This window comes from Amblyomma mixtum, chromosome 3 (genome assembly GCF_055824585.1).
Source record: "Amblyomma mixtum isolate Tamu chromosome 3, ASM5582458v1, whole genome shotgun sequence".
NCBI lineage: Eukaryota > Metazoa > Arthropoda > Arachnida > Ixodida > Ixodidae > Amblyomma > Amblyomma mixtum.
The window spans coordinates 411,899,586-411,920,574 of record NC_143014.1 but is presented as its reverse complement, the minus strand read 5'-3'; the positions used below and the strand labels follow the sequence as shown (position 1 = coordinate 411,920,574).

Below are 20,989 nucleotides of genomic sequence, written 5' to 3'. Positions count from 1 at the left end.
GCTGAATACGTGATAATTACAATATACATCGCAAAAAATACAATCGCACATTGCACCACCGTTGTTCCTTTGAGGAACTTGGTTGGTTGGTTTTGGTTTATGGGGTTTAACGTCCCAAAGCGACTAAGGCTATGAGAGACGCCGTAGTGAATGGTTCCGGAAATTTCGACCACCTGGGGTTCTTTAACGTGCACTAACACCGCACAGTACACGGGCCTCTAGAATTTCTCCTCCAAAGAAATTATAGCCGCCGCGGCCGGGACCTTTGAGGAACTGGACAAAATTATGAGCAGGTACAGTGAATTACCAATTCATTTTAGAAAACAAAAGACATCTGCAGCCGAACAGGAAAAACTAAAAAATGTTGAAATTTTCAAGTCTTGTCATGCAACAAAGTCACTGCAAATACAAAGCATTGTATAAAAATATGCATCTACATGAACAAGCACCAAAATAAAGTTGACCATTCATGCCACTTAAGAAATTACACTTCCATAAACTCAATTTCTAAAATTTGCACACTGTCCTCACAAGGCACACATTTCAGTTTACCTCCAACTAAAACTATTTGAAAGTATGTCAAGCCATCTAAGGTTTGACTAAGCTGACAAAGGCTTCCAATTGGAACATTTGCTTGATTTATTCATGAAACACCCCCAAAATTTTGCACCTTTTGAAAACAAGCGAACACAGAGCTGTCAATTTCAACACATCACACAACAATGTGACTGGGAACAAATCATAGCATAAAGATGTGCACACACATGACAGAACAGCAATATGAAGATAATTCACACTAAGTGACAGGACCCATTTTTATACACACAAGTTCTAAACCATTTCACATTGGTAGCACCAGGCACACACTTCAGTTCGCTACCATAAATAACCTTTTAAAGAATGTCTAACCATTCAAGTTTTACTAACCTTACACAAGTCATGAACATCTTAACATACCCAACATTTCACTTTTTTTTTAAACAACCAACGAAAGGAGCACTGCAGTTTGTCCATTTTGGAGACAGTATATCTGAATGCTATGCCCCAGTAAAATGTAATGGTCACCAGAGTGAGCAGATGTTGCTTCCCTTGGAGCCTTACAGTTGAAAGACAGAATTGAACAGTATGCCCTAAGACCATGCTTCCATGGTCCATGTGGCCCATGCTCCACTACATGGGGCCGCACGCATGAACAGTCCTTACATTAGGGCCATATCAGATTTCGAGAAGGCATTCACCAACCACTTCGTACATGCACTCAAGCTATATGAATATGCCTGTTCCTACCGCCGGATGGAGCAACCGGACGAGACCGTTTGTTTTTAGCACTGCTCTCCATACCATGGTTAAACACTGAGACTACGCACCACCTACTACTGAAGATATGCTTGTTTCAAGAATGCTTCATCATTGGTTTGATTGACTGCAAGCTTTCAGACCAGCTCTTTTACAGCCCTAAGTTAATGTTGTGTGAGGCGTTTCTACAGGGCGCTGCTCAGTCCCATAAAAACGAACGCTGGCTGAAATAAAGGCTCTTAGCTTCTGGCATTGAGAGTGTCTCGGTTGCTGTGGCTCCGTCTGCTAGCCTGGATCACGGCTAGGCTTGGCTAGGTCACCTCCTCATGGTGTTATAATTGCTTGGAATCCAGGATCAAGTTCCTTCAAGGCACGCTAACTCAAGACCATCTTCGTTGTGAACTCTCATGCTTCTGAGACACAACCTCAGTTCGCCAGTTTGGTAGGCCCAGCGCCACCACCAGCGTTCAACTTGTATGAGCTGGCTTCCTGGTCATCATGGGTCGAACAATTTGAAGATTTTTCTGTCGCTATGGCAGAGTCTTTGGCAATGGATGAAGTCAAGGTTCGTACGCTGCTGTAGTGTGTGGGAGCTCAAGTGCGCCATGTTCTCAATTCACTTGCGCACTCGGAGGTGGAATGTGTGTCGTACGCATAAGTCAAGCAACACCTCACAGCCTAGTACATCCATCCAGTGAACGAAGTTCACGAACGTTTTCGCTTTCATAAGCACATACGTAGCAACTTTCATAAGCACATAAAGAGCGAAGGAGGCTTCGGATGCAGGCTAGGCCGTGCTTCGCATTGAACTCTGTGATCAAGATGAAAGTATCAGCCGATGGCAGCTCCTTTAGTCTTGGTGCCATCCTGCTACTAAAGCAGCCTTCCAGTGAGCATCAAACAGTTTTTGCATCACTCGCAGCATGTCTGTGGTCGACTTGCCACCTCTGCAGATTTAGTGATTCTGTCTGAAGCTGATGTGCTTCCAGTGCCAGGTGCTGTATGTACCTAGCAAGCTGTTAGCCACTGCAGACATGCCCTCATGTGCACTACTGGACGGCCCACTGCCAAGGCAAGCTAATCTTGTTGAGCTGTTTGTTGAAAGAATTCTTTGCACCCTCCCAGATTTTGTCTCCACTTACCAAGACAAACGTCGCAAAGCTGAACCCAATGATGGCGAGTGCAACCTTCTGCTAGAGTACTGCACCAAAGGTTGGCCCAGGCACTCGAGACTACTGCTTCCGATTTAAGGAGTACTGGAAAAATCAAGAAACCTCAGTGTTTTCAAGGTGCTAAGTTACGATTCGAGGTTCGTTCTTCGGGCTCCACCAATGGTACCCCACCATCTGAGACGGTATAACAGACAAGATCAGGCAACACGTGACTTGAGGGAAAATTTGGCTTATGGTTTATGGGCGTTCAACGCCCCAAAGCGACTCAGGCTATGAGGGACGTCGTAGTGAAGGGCTCCGGTAATTTCGACCACCTGGGGTTCTTTAACGTGCACTGACATCGCACAGTACACGGGCCTCTAGAATTTTGCCTCCATTGAAATTCAGCCACCGCGGCCGGGATCGAACCCGCGTTTTTCGGGTCAGCAGCCGAGCACCGTAACCACTGAGCCACTGTGGCGGAGCAATTTGAGGGAAAGTAAAGTGAAGCTTTATACAGGAATTCACATTTTTTAACAGACTGAGAAGCGAGCACAACAACATAGAACTGGCTATGGGAAAATCATCCCTCCTTGGCATCGCCGAAGATGCAAAAGATCTAAACCTAGTTCAGAACAGTTTACAAGGCTCCGGGGTCTGGTTTTAAAGACCAAGAAGACTGGCCCACATTTTACATCACCCAATAACAACAAACTCAACACATGATTGGTTTACAAACAGCATGGCACGCCTTAGACTTTCCGCAAGGTTCAGTACCTTTTTCTAACGAAATAAAACAGAAAACGCATGAAAAAAAAAACACATCAAAAACACTCCCACATGTCGTCGGCCTCCAGAAGTCTCGTGACCCTGATGGCCTCCCCCCATCAGGGCAATTATTGGACTCTAACGAACCACTACCACTGCGAATAAAAAAAAAACGAAAGCGCTGAACTGCGTTTCTATGCCATTCGTCTTCACGATGACTGCTGACAGACATCCCCCGAAATCCCGGAAGTGGCACAAACCCTGCTGTTGCTGCCTTTGAACGTACGGGGACGTCCCTTTTGTCTGGCTGCATTTTGTTATGCCAGCCCATTTCTTGAGATCTGTTGATACACGCCACAATGTCACGAAGCCTGATAGCCGCGTCCTTGCTGACTGTACGTCACACTAACTGCTCCCAGACGATCTTTACTATGTCAGGACGGGGGGTGGTCGACGTATGGCGGCTTTGATGGGGTGACGCCCTCCACCATTTTTGGCACCTTTGGTGCGAAACAACTCCGTGAAGGGCAATTAGCAAACCATGGCAGCTGACCCGCGCCTCCGCGCGCAGCTGCATCGTTCTCGCAGACAGCACTTCGGGTGGCTCCGGGAAAACGTGCCCCCGTCCTTCCCTCTAACTCTATCGCAGCTCAACATCCGCCTGCCTCGCCTTGTGTGCTTCTTGTCGACACACACGACGGGGGTTGCGAGGAGATTGCCGCCTCAGGGCACCGGTACAGCCACAAAAGGACAGAGCAACAATGCAGTGGGCATCCACCGATCCTTCACAGGTTACTTCTCAAAGAAGCCGCACGGCTCTTCAGCATTCCACAGGGATCTCATTCATGACGGGCATCAAGGAATTAATTGAAGCACAGGCACTGCTCAAGAGTCGGTGTGGTGGCCTACAGTCAACAGCCACAAAGAGATCGGCTGTGGCAAGAGCGCAGAACCAAGGAAGCCTTCTCAGACTCCAAGTCTTCCCTAGGTTGAGGTGGGAGCTGACCTTTTCCAACCTTCCCTGAAGCCACTGGTCAGCACTGTACAACAACACTGCAGTCATGATAGCCATGGCATTCCAGGAGTAGTCCGCAGCGACAACGGTCCATAATTCTCATACAAAGTCATCTTTACCTTCGCAAAGCCTTAAGGCTTCAGGCATGTCACCAGCAGCCCAAGATTCCCACAGTCCAAAGCTGAGGTGGACAGGATGGGGTGTATCATCAAGGACCTGGTGCACAAAGTGAACAATGCTTTCCTGGCACTGCCTGTCTACCAGGAAATTCCTGGCATCAGTGAAGTAAGCCCAGCTCAACTTCTCTTTGGCAGACGCCTGCAAACCGGAGTTCCTAAGACATCAAAACGGCTTGAACCATGCTGGCCCTCGTCTCAGTCGTTTAACCTGAGTGATCAAGCTAACAGGAAAAGGAATGCAGCTCAGGTACAGTGCCCACTTAAGACGAGTGGGCAAGGTTGGATGCGCGACATAAATAGCCCTGCATTCTGGGACCAGTTCAACATCCCCCAGCCATATGTAGTGGAGGACCTGAAGGAAGTTCTTCAATGTTGCAGGTTATTCCTCACCCCACTGTCCAATGTTGTAAGGTCCGAGGGTCCTGCCGAATGTGTTACCGGAGATGAGCCCAAGAGGAAGCCATCAAGCAGTGAGACTAATACAGCGGGACGCAGGTAGTTCTTCCTAGCCCGACCTCATGGCTTCACCCCCGTCACAACCTTCAAGTTCACCCTTTTGAGTGTCAAGGTTTAGAAAACTGATCCGAAGGCCCAGATGACTGAACTGATGCTTGTGTAGTGCAGAGCATACTGTGCATTTCTGTTCCTTTCTTAAACAAGGGGGGATGTAGTGTGCGTTGTGCTAGGTGGCATCACTGCTTTCTCGGCTACATATATCATGTGCAACAACGCTTTGAGGCCTTTTGCCCGCTAACCAGCACGGTGTGTGGTTCACTCCTGTGGAAGCACATCCCACTACAGTCACATGAGAAGGTGCAGAAGAGAAAGCACAAGTGCCCCACACAGGGGGCAGTCAAAGCAACAAAGCTGAGTCACAGTGTCACTGCATCCAAAAATTTGTCCGGGCACTCACTCCACCACTGGAGAGGAACTGGATGTTTGCTTCATTCTTCTGATAGAAAAAGATGCAGTCAAGCCTTGCTAGAACGAAATGGTTTTGAATCCCCTTTGAACCAGTCATAAAAATTCGTGCATCTGGCACCTATTTTTTTTATGACAAAATTTTCCTGCCACTGCACATTATGTTGAAATGCATCTGTAACGCATACGGAACCAGGTATAGTGGCAACAACGTTTGTGAGATGGTGCTTCCAAGTTCTATGATTGCTATGGCTGCATAAAAAATATTTGGCTTGTGCTAACACAGCATTACATGGCAGTGAGGCACTGCTCTTCGAGATAAACATCTGGCCGCACCACACATTTAAAAGCCGGTTTACCATTTACAGGGGCAGAGCTAAGGGTTTCCACAGATTCTCCATGTATTTAGCAACTGCTCTTCCTGTCCAATAGTTCAAGCTTACCAATGCTTGGCATAATGAAGTACGCCAGCAGGTTAATGGATGTGAATCATGGTCGGTGTGTTGGGTTTATGGCACATAGGCAACTGAGGCCATCATGCGCCAAACACAAGGTATTTTAAAAGTTTTTTGTTGAATATTACGGACATGTAAACAGTCATCTCTGGTGTAGAGGCCTTCAAGACGTTAATATTACCGTTTGAAATTTTAGAAATGACTACTAGTAAAAGCTTTAAAGAGGGCTGGGAAACCTCAGTAGCTATCCGGATGTGAATAATGCTCGCCATGAGGTGATTGCTGCGAAGCTACACATTGGATATGAGCGATGCCAATGTGGGAAGCTTTCAATTCATTTAGGCCGCACCAATGGCAAAATCATTGAAGTCTAAATGCAAAAATGCCTCTGTGCTGGGCAATGTCAGTGAACAATAAAGAGCCCCACGTGATGCTGCAGACTCAATGGAGCAGATACAGCTCAGAAACACATAAGGAACAGGTCTCACTGCCACCAAGTTACTCACCAAAACCTTACAATGATTGCACTGTCCATTGCTGTAAGTACTGCAGGCTGTAGTGCAGGTCCTATGGCCTGCAGTACTCGTCCCCAAGCTGGTGGCCCTTGGACCCGCAGTGATGGCACTGGCGGATGATATACCTGGCAGGCACACCTGAGAACGGTGCCAGGATGCCCACTCCACAGAATCTTGCGAGGCCCCTGGCGAAGACCTCTGCCAGCTCCTGGATACCTTCACCAGCCGACAGGTGACAGCCATCGGTGGCGAAAAGGTGCCTCTTGGGTGTCTTTATTGCATCCAGGAAGCGATGCTGAAAACAAAATGCGATATGCTGATAAATAAGGTAAATTGAGCAATAAATCCCGATAGCATACAGCTGCAACAAGTACTTCAGCTTTCTGGCAGATCTCACCAGTAAACAATGCATAAAGAAGGCAGAAAGAATGCATCCACACAAATGCAGTGCTCACTGAAAACCAAATTAAAATGCCTTAATTATATTCAAGGCAGGTAACCAAGCACACAAGGATAAGAATAGAGACCCGGATGTCCCCCTGTGCTAGGAGTGCTTTTTGGCAAGATACTGGCATATATTGATACCTGTATCTTCTCCTACTGCAGTCTTCTCAGCTACTATAATTTTCTTTTTTTTTTTTTCAGAATGAGTCTGTGAACAAAGGTTCACAGGAGCTACAATGTGCAGCAGTGTCCTACGTGCACCGGTTTAGCTGAGAGAAGCATTCTACTGTGGTCGTTTATTTCCGCAACAGTCGGTACAAAAGCATTTACCCTAGTTGTCACTGTGGCCACTGCCGTGCCACGACACTTAGCTACAATCTGAGCTGCCAAGAGATGTCCAAGGTAGCTGACCAGACACTGGAGAATGTGCAGTACATAACAAAGAGTGGCATGTTTGCGCATGAATGCCTGCATATCTAGACGTTACAACTTGCCTACCTGGCCTTTTGGAAGACAGATCTGCCACTGTTAACGTACCAGAGACTCACAGGCAACTGGACGCTGCATGCTCAATCATATGCTATGCATATACACTCCCTAGGCTCTTGCGATAATGTCATGCCCCACTCCAGGTATCAGTTTCGATGTTTGCTTGTCTTGCAATAAACTCCGCATTGTGTTTTGTGCAAGCTGTAAACAAACTGCTTTTAAAAACAGCAATGTGTTCCAACATTTTCTACAGTAAAAATGAGGATATAAGTTGGACAGCAATGTATGTGGGTGATATGTGTGATATGTGGGCACATATCGCCCACACACATAGCTGCTAAAAATGTTTAGTATTTTTTTGACAAATTTCTTCAGATAATCCAAACCATAACATACATTTCACAATTTTTCAGTGGTAAAAGCAGCCGTGCCAACGCACATTAAAATCGGTACCATAAAACTACTGGAACTCATCGCATCACTCAAATTCTCGGTTTGCCAAAAATTTCGCTCATTCATCGCCCAAAAGCAACTCGCAAGAGCAGCCAATCATAGAAGCATGTGCTGATTTGCAAAGGAAGTATTTTAGCAAGGTTTCAGCGAAGAAGCTGCCAATGCTCGCCTCATCTGAGCTATAGCTCGTTGAAATATTCAAGTGAAAGCTTGGTAGGCATTGTCTAGTGTCTGACAGAAACCGTCTGGTCGGGACGGTACATGAAGAAAACAGAAGGCACCGACCAAAAGGAAGGATGGCATGACGTTTTGGCTCCCCCACGGGAGTGTAGATTGGGGGCAAGTTTCCGTCATTCCGATTAAGCGTATGCGCTGTCGTGTGAATAATCAGCGATTCCAGATAAAGCCGTCACTTCTCGTCCCTTACTTTTGTGATCACACGTGCTTCTGCCCAGTTTATGTTGTGTGCGGCGGACACCGAGTGCTCGGCAAGCACATTTTGATCTGCACACCGGTCTCTGACATCACTCTGGTCATCACGTATTCTTCGCTCAAGTCACCCAACTCGCCGATGTACACAGATGAGCAGTCCGCACATGGGATCGAATACACAACACATGGGGAACTTTTCCTTCTTCAGCTTGTCTTTGGTTTACACAAGCTGACTCCTCAATTTTCGAGCTGGCACATGTGCGGTCTTTACATCATAGGACCGCAATATGCGCGCCAAAGGTTCGCTGATGCCAGGAACTTAGGGAATTAAGACCGAATTGCTGAAGATGTGCATGTACGGCGTGACTTGTCCACCTGTGGCTATCCTGTACACGTCATGGACTCTGTACAGCATCAAAAGGGACGTCCCAGGCTCCAAGCTGATCCCGCTACCCAGAAACGAGCCGTGATTCCCTATGTTCCTGACATCAGCGAACCTTTGGCGCAGATATTATGGTCCTACGATGTAAAGACCGCGCATGTGCCAGCTTGTCACATGTAATAAGAAATTGGAAATAGAAGTATGAACTAAAGAAGTTTGGAGAAGACGAGGATGACGATAAGCATTACTTTTATTAATCCAAGAATAACGAAGATGAAGAAGCATTTGGTGAGGTGGGAAGAGATGATTGGTGGAGAAGAGAAGACAATGACGACGATGACAAGGATGGCGTGTAGCAACGCCAAGGCTATAAAAGCGCCAAAAGGCTGCTTGGAAGAAGCTTCTCCACAATCAGTGTCCCAAAAACTGGATCGATTACAAGTTCATTGCTGCTACGTTTAAGCGCACTGTATCTCGTGCAAAGGAGTTGTACGATACTGAACACTACGAATTCCTTTCGAAATCAGGTAATAGGCGTGCTTTATTCAATTACCTAAAATCCAGAAAAGTAATCTCGACCACCATGAGCGCTGTCTCCCTAGTTCAGTCTCCGAATGAACTTGCTCAGTCTCTAGAAGAGATAGGCAGAGGCCTTGAGCGTCGGTTTACAGCTCTTCTTCCTTCTCCTCCGAGATTTCTTGCCACATTGGACGATTTCGAGGACGTCACCCTCACTGAGCTCTCGAACACTGTATCCTGCCTTCCACCCGTGGCCCCTGGCCCTGATGGTGTCCCTTCTTCTACGATGAAAATTTTGTTCGAGGAATCTCCCACCGACTTACTGGCACTTATAAATTACTCTCTTAAGGGGCCATGGATTCCAACTGAATGGCGTCTAGCAAAGATCATCCCTTTGCTTAAAAAGCTGGGACATGGTTATGTGTTAGACAATATAAGGCCAATTTCTTTAACTTCGAATCTCGTAAAGTTAATTGAGAGGGTGTTGCATGGTAGAATAATGTCTGTTATTTCAGAGACTGGGTTGTTGAACCCTTGCCAGATAGGTTTCAGGCCAGGATGCTCTATATGGTGTGCCCATACTGATCTGGAGAGCCGCATACAGTTAGCTCGTCGCCGAAACCAATACGCAGCGCTTGTTACTTTAGATGTTTCTAAGGCTTATGACAGCGTTCAGCACAGGACGCTTTTGCAAAGACTACAGGCAGTAGGACTTCCGAGATACTTTGTGGCTTGGGTTGCTGAATTTCTTGCCGACAGGGAATTTTACTGCTTCCAGAACGGTATTTCATCAAGCAGGTTTCGACAAGCGAGAGGAGTGCCCCAAGGGGCGGTCCTCTCCCCTGTACTTTTCAACATCTTACTCAGCAGTATTCCGTGCAGTACCAAGGTGTCCATCTATGTGTATGCTGATGACATCGCCTTTTTTGCTTCAGAGAACGACATTTCCTCTTTGTACCAGTGATTACAGTCCTACTTAAATGTCCTGGACCAATGGTTAGGGGTCATTAATCTGTCCCTTAATGTCAATAAATGTGCTTTATTGGTTTTTCCACTCTCTCGTCCAGTTAATATCTCTATTGTTTATCAGAACCATGTAATTCCTCAAGTGCAAAGTATCAAATACCTCGGAGTAATTTATGATCCTTCTCTTTCCTGGCGGGCCCATATAGAGCACATCACTGCGAAAGGAGTCCGAGCAGTCGGTATGCTGCGCAGGCTGAGCAATGTTCGTTCTGGCATGAGAGGACACTCGCTTCTTATGATTTATAGAATGTACGTCCGTCCTGTCTTAGTGTTCGGCTGTGCTTTATTCTCTGGTGCGCCAGCGTATAAACTTCGCCCCTTGATTCTCTTGGAGCAGGAGGCGTTGCGCCTCTGTTTGGGCCTTCCAAAATTTGTGACGAATTCCGTTTTGTACCTGGAAGCGCGTATTCCATCATTGCCTTCAAGATTTCGGCTCTTAAAGGTGAAAACGTTTCTAAAAATGTGTGATTCATCGCTTCATGCCGCCAATTTGATCTTCCTTCGTCAGCCTCGGCCATTTTTCAACGAAACCTGGTCTCGTTTCCGCACCCCTCAGATTTGTTGTGTGCAATGCCTCCTTGACACCTTAAACGTCCGCATTTCGGACATCCTTCTCCTATGCGCCAATTCTTCATCTATCCAGATTGTCTTCGATGACATCTTTCCTAAACATGCAAAGTTAATGCCTTTTCATTTACTGAGCGGTTTGTTACAGGATTACTTGCTGCGTTTTAAATCTCATGTGCTCATAGCAACAGACGCCTCACAGTGTGAAGAAAAGGCCGGTGTTGGCATTTTGTCCATCTCCCTTGACTGGTCATTCTCTCTCCGCCTTCCCGATTACACCCCCATTTATTTGGCCGAATTTCTAGCAGTAGCCTTGGCCTTTCGCAAATTAAACAGCTCTTTGTCTTCTGTCATAATTATGACGGATTCATTATCGTTGTGTTCCTCTCTCAACGCGCCTACAACATCTCAGGCTCTACACTTATTCAAATGCTTGATTCCTCCCCACGTGTGTTCGTTACGGTTGGTCTGGGTGCCTGGGCACACAGGAATCCATTTGAATGAGGTTGCCGATACCCTGGCGAAGGCATCTCTTCAAGGCCCAGTCGTATCTGTGCTTCCACCCAGCGCATATATTACTGCGGCCAGATTTCGCAGGTATCTGCTCTTGAATGAATTCGCAGCATCAGCTCTGACCTCCTCTCCCAAATTCCGGCATCTCCTTTACCCATGGAGCAGTAAAGGATGACGATCACGCAAGCTTGAGGTTTCCTTCACGCGTCTACGTTGTCGCGTGGCTCACTTAAACTTCTACCTTTACAGATCTGGTCTGGCGGTCTCCCCATTGTGCCCGTTCTGCGGAGAACATGAAACGATAGATCATTTCTTGCTGACCTGCCGCCGTTTCTCCTCTTTACGGAGCCGCCTGCTAGAACATCCGTTACGACAGCTAGGTCTAACGCTGTCAGCTGGGGTTGTTCTGTCTCTTGGGGCTTCCTCCCTTGGGCACAGTAATTGGAATGTGATCTCCGCCATGCAAAACTTCCTTACAGACACTAAACGGCTGCCGCCTTAAGCTCTGTTCTTTCTCATGATCAATATTTCTCTGCGCCGAAAGCTTTCTGAAACATGGAACTTTTAGCCCCGTTCTCAATTTCTGTCACCTATCTCAAAGTATTTGTTTAGCTTATTTCAATTACACATCTGAATTTCTTTCATATATTTCCTAAATTCAATTATCATTATAATTATTGTTTTTAATCCATCATTTTCTTGTTTAACATTCTGAGCACCTATCAGTCGCCGCCTGTGTCTTGGCCAATCCCCCGTAGTGGGTACGTGCCATTATTTAGAGGACAACAACAACAACAACATAAAAGCGCGAGGTGGGTCATGAACCCGATTGGAAGACAGCAACGCCGGCTACTGCTTCTCGAGTTCTACGGCGTCGCACGGTAGACTTCCTGCCGTTCCTGAGCCCATTCCGGCAGCTGACTTAATCACCTGCTATGGCCAGGGGAGCTCGAACGACACCACCAATAACGCTGCCAGTGACGCCAGCCCAAGCACTTCGAACGCCACCTCGACGCCGGCTACCAAGATGCCACTGACCGGGCCTATAATGCTTCTTCAGCACTGAACCGTGAGTACGAACACCGAACGCTAGTAGACTGGTTGTTCCCGGGCCATGTGTATTGATAGTCTTTGTGTTTTGTGCTAGTTTTGTTAGTTTCATGTGCTATTGTTTGTGTCGCATAGGTGTATTAAATGTGCATGTGTGTGGGTACATCAGTCGCCTAGTCCATTCTTTCGGCCCGAGTGTCCTGGGGGGATCCGTGTCACAGCTCGAAAACTGAGGAGTCGTCTTGTGCAAATCAAAGACAAGCTGAAGAAGGAAAAGTTCCCAGGTGTTGTGTATTCGATCCCATGTGCTTACTGCGCGTATGTGTACATCGGCGAGTCGGGTGACTTTGAGCGAAGGATGCATGAACACCAGGGTGACGTCAGAAACCGACGCGCAAGATCAAAATGGGCTTGCTGATCACAAAATAAAGGGACAAGAAATCACGGCTCTATGTGGAATCACTGATTATTTACATGACAGCGCATACGCTTAATCGGAATGATGCAAACTTGTCCCCAATCTACGCCAGGTGCCTGGGTTCACTCATGCGCCGTGTATAAATAACCGACCCAGCTATGTTATGCCTCATTGTGAACAACCCTTACAAAAATGCTTCTTGAGACAGTGTTGAAGTTCTCATGAGCAGACTCAACACGCCATGTTGAATTTTTGTTGTGACCAGGATGGGCTAGTGTTGGTGAATTGTTGAGGCCGAGTTGAAACTCATTGGAAAAGTGGCCACTGTGCTAGAGTTGAGCATTCTCAATGAAATTTCTGCTTTGCGTTCATGTTGAATTCATGTTGGAATTACGGGAGTGAATCAACACGCCATTCTGAATCTTGGCTGGGGTAAAAAAGCAAAAAATCCTGGGAATGCATTCGTATTGCACGAGATGGACCGACTACCAATGCAATTTTCGGCGGTATATTCATTTTGCTGCGATTTCTCGTTAACGTGAAGCCATCACCCCCTGTGACGTAACGCTCCACACATACGCACAAACACGTATGTATATAAATATATATATACATACACATCCATACATATACATACACATCCTACACATCCATCAGGTAAAGAGCATGAGACAGTACTGCACACGAGGCTATAGAAAGAACTGACAGAGTTCATCTCGATCTTTAGTGCAACCTCGGCTTCGCCCTTATATAGTCCTACTCAGGGGTGTCCGGACCTGCGCAGGTTAAGGCCTGCCGATCAGCAAAGTTATGTCAGTTATTACTCTTAATATTTATTTATTTTATGTGTAGTAGAAGTAATGAAGTTCATATGCAACGGTCTATTATTTGACGACCTTGATTTATTCGTAAACAACTTAATGAAAGCATTAATTAAGCGCCCTTTTTTATGAGAGCACATACGAATCCTCCAAAGTAGGTATGCCTGAATGAGCATAGTGCACTTTTTTCTATGCAAGAAAATGACTTTCAGCGGTTTATGAGAGTTTTAACGGGTGCTGCATGCGTTCTTAATATGTGTAATGTGATCAGGTTCTGTTTACACGATGGATGTCGAAATGATTTCATTTAGTTAGGCTTAAAAACGGCTGCCTTGAGATGATTCAACTTAAATCCAACCGAAATTGCTCAACAGTAAATCTCTTGACTACGCTCAACAAAAATTCCGTGTAGCAGGTGTTGGGTAGGCTCAACATACATTGAGTTCATGTTGGTTTCCAGTTGATTCAACAGGAGCTCAACAAGGCGTCAGCTGAAGCTCAAAAGTCATTTTTGTAAGGGAAGGCTCCCGTGGGGGAGCCGAAACGTCATGCCATTCTTTCTTTCGGTCGGCGCCTTCTATTATCGTCTTGGTAGGCATAATGGAGCAAGGAAGGTCATTTTGGTTGGTTTGGTTTATTGGGGTTTAACGTCCCAAAGCAGCTCAGGCTATGAGGGACGCCGCAGTGTAGGGCTCCGGAAATTTCGACCACCTGAGGTTCTTTAACGTGCACTGACATCGCACAGTAGATCTAGAATTTCGCCTCCATCGAAATTCGGCCGCCGTGGCGGGGATCGAACCAGCGTCTTTCGGGTCAGCAGCCGAGCGCCGCAACCACTGAGCCACTGCGGCGGGGCGAAAATGAAAGTAGCTATATTATGCTGGCGCCAGACCGAAGACACGTTGGCATACTATTTGTCCTGTCAACTGCGCTGCGCCAATATTTCACTTTTTTGTTCCTCGGCACACCGCTCCAGCGCTCGGCAGGCTTGCTGACTGCACTTGCCTTCCTCTAGCTGAAAGGCGCACAACAGTTAAGGTAAGCATGAATCGGTACTCACGTCTGGGTTCAAGGTGCCTACACACCGCATCCGCTCAAGTGCAGCCGTCAGCTTGCGGTGAAGCACGCGACGGCTTGCCTCGATCGGGAGTCCGTCGTGGCAAAACACCGCGGCAAGACCTTCGCCACGAACACGACGCGCAGCAGGTGCAGGACAAGGGCCTGTGACGTGAAATATATGAGAATTCCGTACAGAAATGAACCGAAATTGAAAGCGTTGAGCAACCACGCACCTACCTTGATGTTATCGCAAATCGCTTGCGGAGTGGCATTAGGGCCCGTGAGGTCATTACCTCCGACGTACACCACGGCAAAATCACTATGCTTAAAATTAAGTCGCCGCACAGCGCTTCGCACGGCGTCGTAGCCGCCGAGGCTAAATGTGCACGTCTCAGCCGACGGCCTTAAACGCAGGCGAGTCCTGCACAATCGCTTCAGTTGGCTGTTGCCGACCAGAACGCCTTGTTGAGCCACTGCTAAATGCACAAATACCGAGGCGAATACCTGCGAACGACCACTTTTTGTGCCTAGGGACTGTCAAGCGCTACGTTCCCTAGGTTTAATAAACTGGCGAACAAAAAGCTCTACTTTTGACGCGCTAGGGACATTACGGGGGTTGGTGTCCCTAGGTTCATTTTCTCATTTCAGTCGGACCCGGCGGCCACGGCAAGGCACATTTACTTAAGGTAGCTAACGCTAGATGGCGCCAAAGGTCCACTTACTTCTAAATGTCTAATAGCGCGTGGAGCACGTGGGAATGAAAAAAAGTTTACGTGCTGCTTAAAATGCTGTGCGCATATGACACTACAGAAAATATTAAAGAAGGAAAGGAGCTTGAGCGCTCGTGGAATGTAATCCATTTGTTGATAATAAAGGTGTATCGTATACCATCGTTTGTTCCACAGCATTCCAGAGCTACGTGGCTTCTCTATCGAAAAGGAGATCTGCAGGAAAACTTACGAAACAGTGCTCATGATGATCGCCAACTTAACGACGTCAACACAAACTGCAGGACAAACTAAACTCGCATTGAGCCCCAACTAACCTTGGACTGCGCTAGCTTCAGCCACCGTAACCGAGCATAATGCTTCATCTCGTCAGCTCACCTGAGCCACAGCCGCCGTCTGCTGCGTCTGCACACCGCTGTGCTGCAACTTGTCGACTCATAGCAGCCTCGAACAGTATCCTACTCTACATGCACACATTAGTCCTTCTTTCCTTTCCATCCTTTCCGCTCCCTACTTGCTTTACTCCTTGAGAGTGCGCGAAGGGCACCGTTATTATTTTTTTTTCTGCACTCTCTAAAAGTCTGTGTAGCATAGCAATCCATGTCCTAAAGGGAGACTGAGGACAACACCAGTCAATTATTCTTGTGCGTAAAAATTGACTCTCTGGCATTCTGGCATTTATCCGGCAGCCAAAGAGGCATTTATACCAGAGACAATTGGATTTCGGAATCTTCCCGCTAGTCGATTCGCACTCGTCACCCTCTCACCGAAAAGGACGGGTTGCCGCCGTTTTGAAGTCAATGCCGATGCGGCATAGACTCTGAGATCCGCGTGTAATAGGTTCAGAGGCGCGCATTTTATTTGCTAAATCGGCCTGTAGTGGCGACACCTGTACTTCGTTTACTGGTCTTTTCTAGCCTATAAAAGATCCGTTTTCGGCGAGAGGGGCCTCTATTTGATTGGGACGGGATACGTTATCGGTGCAGGCAAAGTTCTATTTCTCCTCATTGTATATTTTATCTGGTCAACCTCTGCCTCACTGCTGCCTCACCTCTCATGATTAAGAGGGAAGGCGCTAGGCTGCTGTGATTCGAGTAGACTCCATTTCGACACCCTTAAAATATAGCCACAATCACGCCGGCATGGCTTGTTTGACGTAATCCGTGGTGAACGAGCCCTGGGACAATCCTGTGCACTGAACTATGTTGGCGTGTTTCCGGTTGCTTTTGTAATAAACATAACCTTATTTGGCACATTGAACTCAGTGCCCCAGTAGTAAATAAATAATTTCAGCATGTAGTAAACACGTCTACGAGTCAGGCGCGTATCGAAAGCCGTTCCCCCTACCCCTCAAAGCAAAACTCATCCCCCAATTCCTTCGGCAGCGCCCTTGTTGGTCATGTGATGCCCCCCAAGGGTGCAAAAAACTACCTTTGGCCCCTATCGATCCGGCTACGAGCAGATAAAAAAAAATGACTTCTCAACTTTTCCACAAATGTAATGTGAAACAAGGGTGTATTTTCATTTACCACAAGCAGGCTGCGAAATTTCAGTCATACTGAGGAGTGTCTCTAGAAATACAACAGTGTTGGTGCCTTCCACTCCGAGTCACGGTAGCCGTTGCCAGCCATTGCTCTTGTTTAAATTGCAGTGAGCTCTATACAAAAAATCGCTCTTCGCACTGTTGCGATCCGGGTAGCATGACCTGACCTGTGATAGGACGAGGAGGATGCGAGACTGGGTTAGGAGGAAGGCAAAGAAAAGTTTATACAGTTATTTACATTATTTACAAAAGAGCGACTGAGAGTAACTCTCAATGGAAGGGAACTTTTTCGCTATTTACAAATGAGCGACTGAGAGTGACTCTCAGTGGAAGGGACCTTCTTCGCCAACCGGAGTCTACGGGAGTAAACAGGCGTCAACAGGCGTCTCTCCACCACACTCACAGCCGAGTTAAATAGGGTTCGGATTCCCCAGATCTCTGACTGGGTAAAAAAGTTCGAAGAACGCTGTCCAATCGGATGGACAGATGTGGACGCTAGTGTTACCACTCACGGCAGGGACGGTGCTGGGCAGTCCTGCTCTCTCGCAGCTAGGTCGATGGGAAGGGGTAAAGGCTGAGTAATCAAACATTGCGGGAAATGAATCTCCCGCAGTCTACCAGCAGGTGAACGAACATCCTCGTGCTTCCCCGCCGGATGTCCAAAACACGAGACCTCTGTGGAGGACACCACCGTCTTTCAATTAACAGCAACGGCTTGACATTGCGTAGCACCACTCCGTCGTCCGGTGACCCGAGGGTAGCCTCGGCCAACTGACGCCGCCATCGTCGCCGCTGCTTCCGCTGCTGTCAATGCCCTCGCCAGCCCTCTTCGCATCTTCGGCCTTCGCCGGTCTTCGACATTGGCCGCTGCCGCCGTGGTCACCCCGGTCGAGGGAGTCCGCTGCCCTAATCCACTTAGGCTAGGGGGGCATCACAAGCACTACATTGGTCTGCCGCCGTCACGAGGTTGTCGGCCTTGTGGACCGTTCTCGGTTGCTGCTTCATCGGGCCCACGCGGCCAGAAGTACAATCATAACAGCACTAACATTGGCCGCATCAACCTGGCTGTGCTGAGTAAACAGCTAATCTAGCCTTACTCAACCAATTTTTCCGAAATGGAAAACTGAAAATCGAAACTTATTTTTTGAGGAAAGGAAATGTTGCAGTAATTGTCTCACATAACTCAGTCGACACCCCAACTGCGCCGTATGGGAAGGGAGGCATAAGGGAGTGAAAGAAGAAAAAAATGGCTGAGGCTTAGCTTAGGTTAAGCCTAGTCAGATGCGAAGCATATTGTCGCCGAGTTGCATATCGAGCACGCCGCTTGGCGAGACGTTCTTCACGCTCTTCATCAGTCTCTGTAGCACGCCGCAACTTTCGCTTCTCATTCCAACGAGCAGCCCTGTCTCCAGGAGGCATCTCTATCCCGTGTACGCCTAGCAGAGGCAGGCGCACCCCCTTGTATACCGCCGCTCCAGCATCACGTGTTCACTACAGCGCACCTAGCGGCAGAAGCAGGAAACACATTGGTCGCGACGCCTCGCGCGACGGCGCGAGCTGGGGCCCCGTTTCTCCTATGCCGTTACGTCACGCATCACGTGGTCCTCCTTGGTCGCGACGCCTCGCGCGACGGCGCGAGCTGGGCCCCGTTTCTCATCTGCTGGGACATCACGCACCACGTGGTCATCCTTGGTCACGACGCCTCGCGCGACGACGCGAGTTGGGCCCCCGTTTTTCATCTGCTGTGACGTCACGCATCACGTGGTACGACATAGAGGTCACGAAAGGTCAATGGTAACGACACCGCCGCGCTCGAGGAGCTGTGTTGGGCTATTTTAGTATGCTTCGCATAAAAGGGAAAGAGGCGCGGTAGTGGTGGGCTCCGGGGTAATTTCACCTGCTGGGGATCTTTAACGTACACCGACCTTCTAGAGTAAAAAGGCACCTTTGCTCTTCGCCTCCATCAAAACGCGGCTGCCGTGACCCGGTTTGAACCAAGGAACTCCGGCTCAGTAGCCGAGTGCCATAATCATTGAGTCACCACGGTCTGGGTATGTCTGAGACTAGATAAACGCAGTTTTTTGCGTTATTCTGCGTGTAGGTGTACGTATCGAGCCCTTAGAACCACGTCAGATTAAACTGTCATGTTCAGAAGCGCCGTCGAATCGCTTTAATCGTAATGAAGGCTCCAAAATATAGGCTCGTACTTCTGGGTCGCATCAGAGATCCCAATCCCTGGACCTCGGTACGGTCTGGAGTGGGGCATTCATAGCCATGAAGAGTGTTTTATTTGCATGTTTCGTTTATTTTTGCAGACAACAGCTGTGTACGGCACTTCATCAAGGGCATTAAACGGGATGGATTAGCGAAGTGGTGCTTAAAGGGAAACTGCATAGGTTTTAGAAATCAACGAGCTTAAGAGGGTCGAATGTGTGAAACTTGCAGGTAAAGCATGCGAAGTCTTTTTGGGCTAGCACTTGAAATAGTGAAGTCAACGCCGATTGAAATCCGGACGCCCTTCAAGCTTCTCCGCAGCGCACAACGCCAAATGGGGGTGCATGATGACGTCATCGAAGGTATCGGTACATTTCCAACGCAAAAACACCTGCTTTGCAGCAAAAAACCAACCACACTGAAGGTAAACACTGCCGAGAGTTTTTTGGCAGCGTCTAACGAGTCAGGACAGGGTGTGGCTGACGACAGCGGTAATTTGAAATCAAACCTTCCGTGACGTCACGCTGTGTTATCCTGCACTCCTCCGGTGCATTGAGGAGAAGCGAAAAATTCAATCATCGCTTACATCACTATTTTAAATGCTAGTGCAAAAACACTAGGCATGCTTTAGCTTCAGCCTATATAGATTTTAGTCCTTGAATAGGCGAAATTCTCAAAAAAGTGCTGCAGTTGCCCTTTAAAGAAGAAAGACAATGGCTTCCCCGTCTTTTTACCGCAACTGTCCGCTCTTTAGCGAAGTGGAAGTTTGGGCCCACCTGTTATAGTCCAGTTTCTTCAGCCGTTCTTCCCACAATACTTTACACAGAGCTTCGCATGCTTCGAACGATGCCCAGCCAATATCCCCTGAACTGCCTCGTTTGTAATTTTGCAGTGAGTACCTTGTGGGTACCATGCGAAACGTATTCCTAAAGCAAGCACAGGCATCATTATTCCTTTTCAAATACCTCGCAGTACTTCATACTTCGTGTACATCCGTACTACCTAACGTAATAATAACCAAAACAAAATCTAAGACAGACTGTTGTGGAATGACGCAGTTAATGGTATTTAAGGCACCGCGGTGGCTCAGTGGTTATGGCACACGGCTGCCGACCCGAAATACGAGGGTTCGGTTCCGGTCGCGGCGGTCGAACTTCGATAAAGGCGAAATTTTAGAGGCCCGTATACTGTGCGATGTCTGTACAAGTTACAGAACCCCAGCTGACCGAAATTTCCAGAGACCTTCACCAAGGTAGATGTACTATGGTAGCGTAGGCTGCATAGAAGCCCATACGTTCAAAACATGGCGGCTCATGGTGCGCAGCCAGCGCCGTCTTCGAAATGCGTGGACAACTAAAAAGTGACGTCATAATTAAAACAAAAACGCGACGTTGTAGTCACGTGTTTTAGTGACGTCATATTTGTGACGTCAGCGTCACGTGCTGCTTGGCGGGAAAAATAAACTGCTGAACGCCGCGACGCTTCAGCGCGACACCCGACACGAGAACGAAGAAAAAAGACACGACGAGTGCCGACCACCAACGCTATTTTTAGGTAGTCAGTTCTCGTTGTGCCTTTTTCCTTCGTCCTCGCCTCAGGTGTCGCGCTTGTCGCAGGTGTAGCGCTGAAGCGATGAAATGTGACGCCGCCAGACAGGTTATCGCTCGCACATCGTGCAACCGCATACCTCTTTTTTACGTACGGGGGCCCCATGGCCACAGACGATGCCCTTTTGGGGCAAAAGCGACAGAACCGCACCCAACCGAACGAAACTACACAGAAGCGCTGGCAGAAGGGAAAAGCGGAAACTGTACACGAACGATGCACACCAAGAACTCGAGCAACAAGCAACGAGGAAAAAGTAGGGCCAGCAGAATGGTCAAAAGATATGACAAGGGTATGACATCAGAACGCCGTCAACCTTGGCATCGTCCCGCTGCCATTGCCGCTGCTCTGAGCGAACGCTGTCATAAAATTTTTACAAAGCAAGCGCTATACTTTCTAATAAAATGCACACAACTAAAACATTTT

At 47.8% G+C, this 20,989-nt stretch overlaps 1 pseudogene across 1 annotated transcript; it reads right to left on the bottom strand.

The window, feature by feature from the left end:
- Nucleotides 1-621: 621 nt before the first annotated feature.
- Nucleotides 622-20,671, bottom strand: LOC149357676 (uncharacterized; annotated as a pseudogene). Its single transcript, XR_016289373.1, has 4 exons — nucleotides 20,646-20,671; nucleotides 14,711-14,949; nucleotides 14,475-14,635; nucleotides 622-6,595 (listed from the first exon to the last, which is right to left on the bottom strand). The product of XR_016289373.1 is annotated as an uncharacterized LOC149357676 (transcript).
- Between the last annotated feature and the right edge of the window lie 318 nt (nucleotides 20,672-20,989).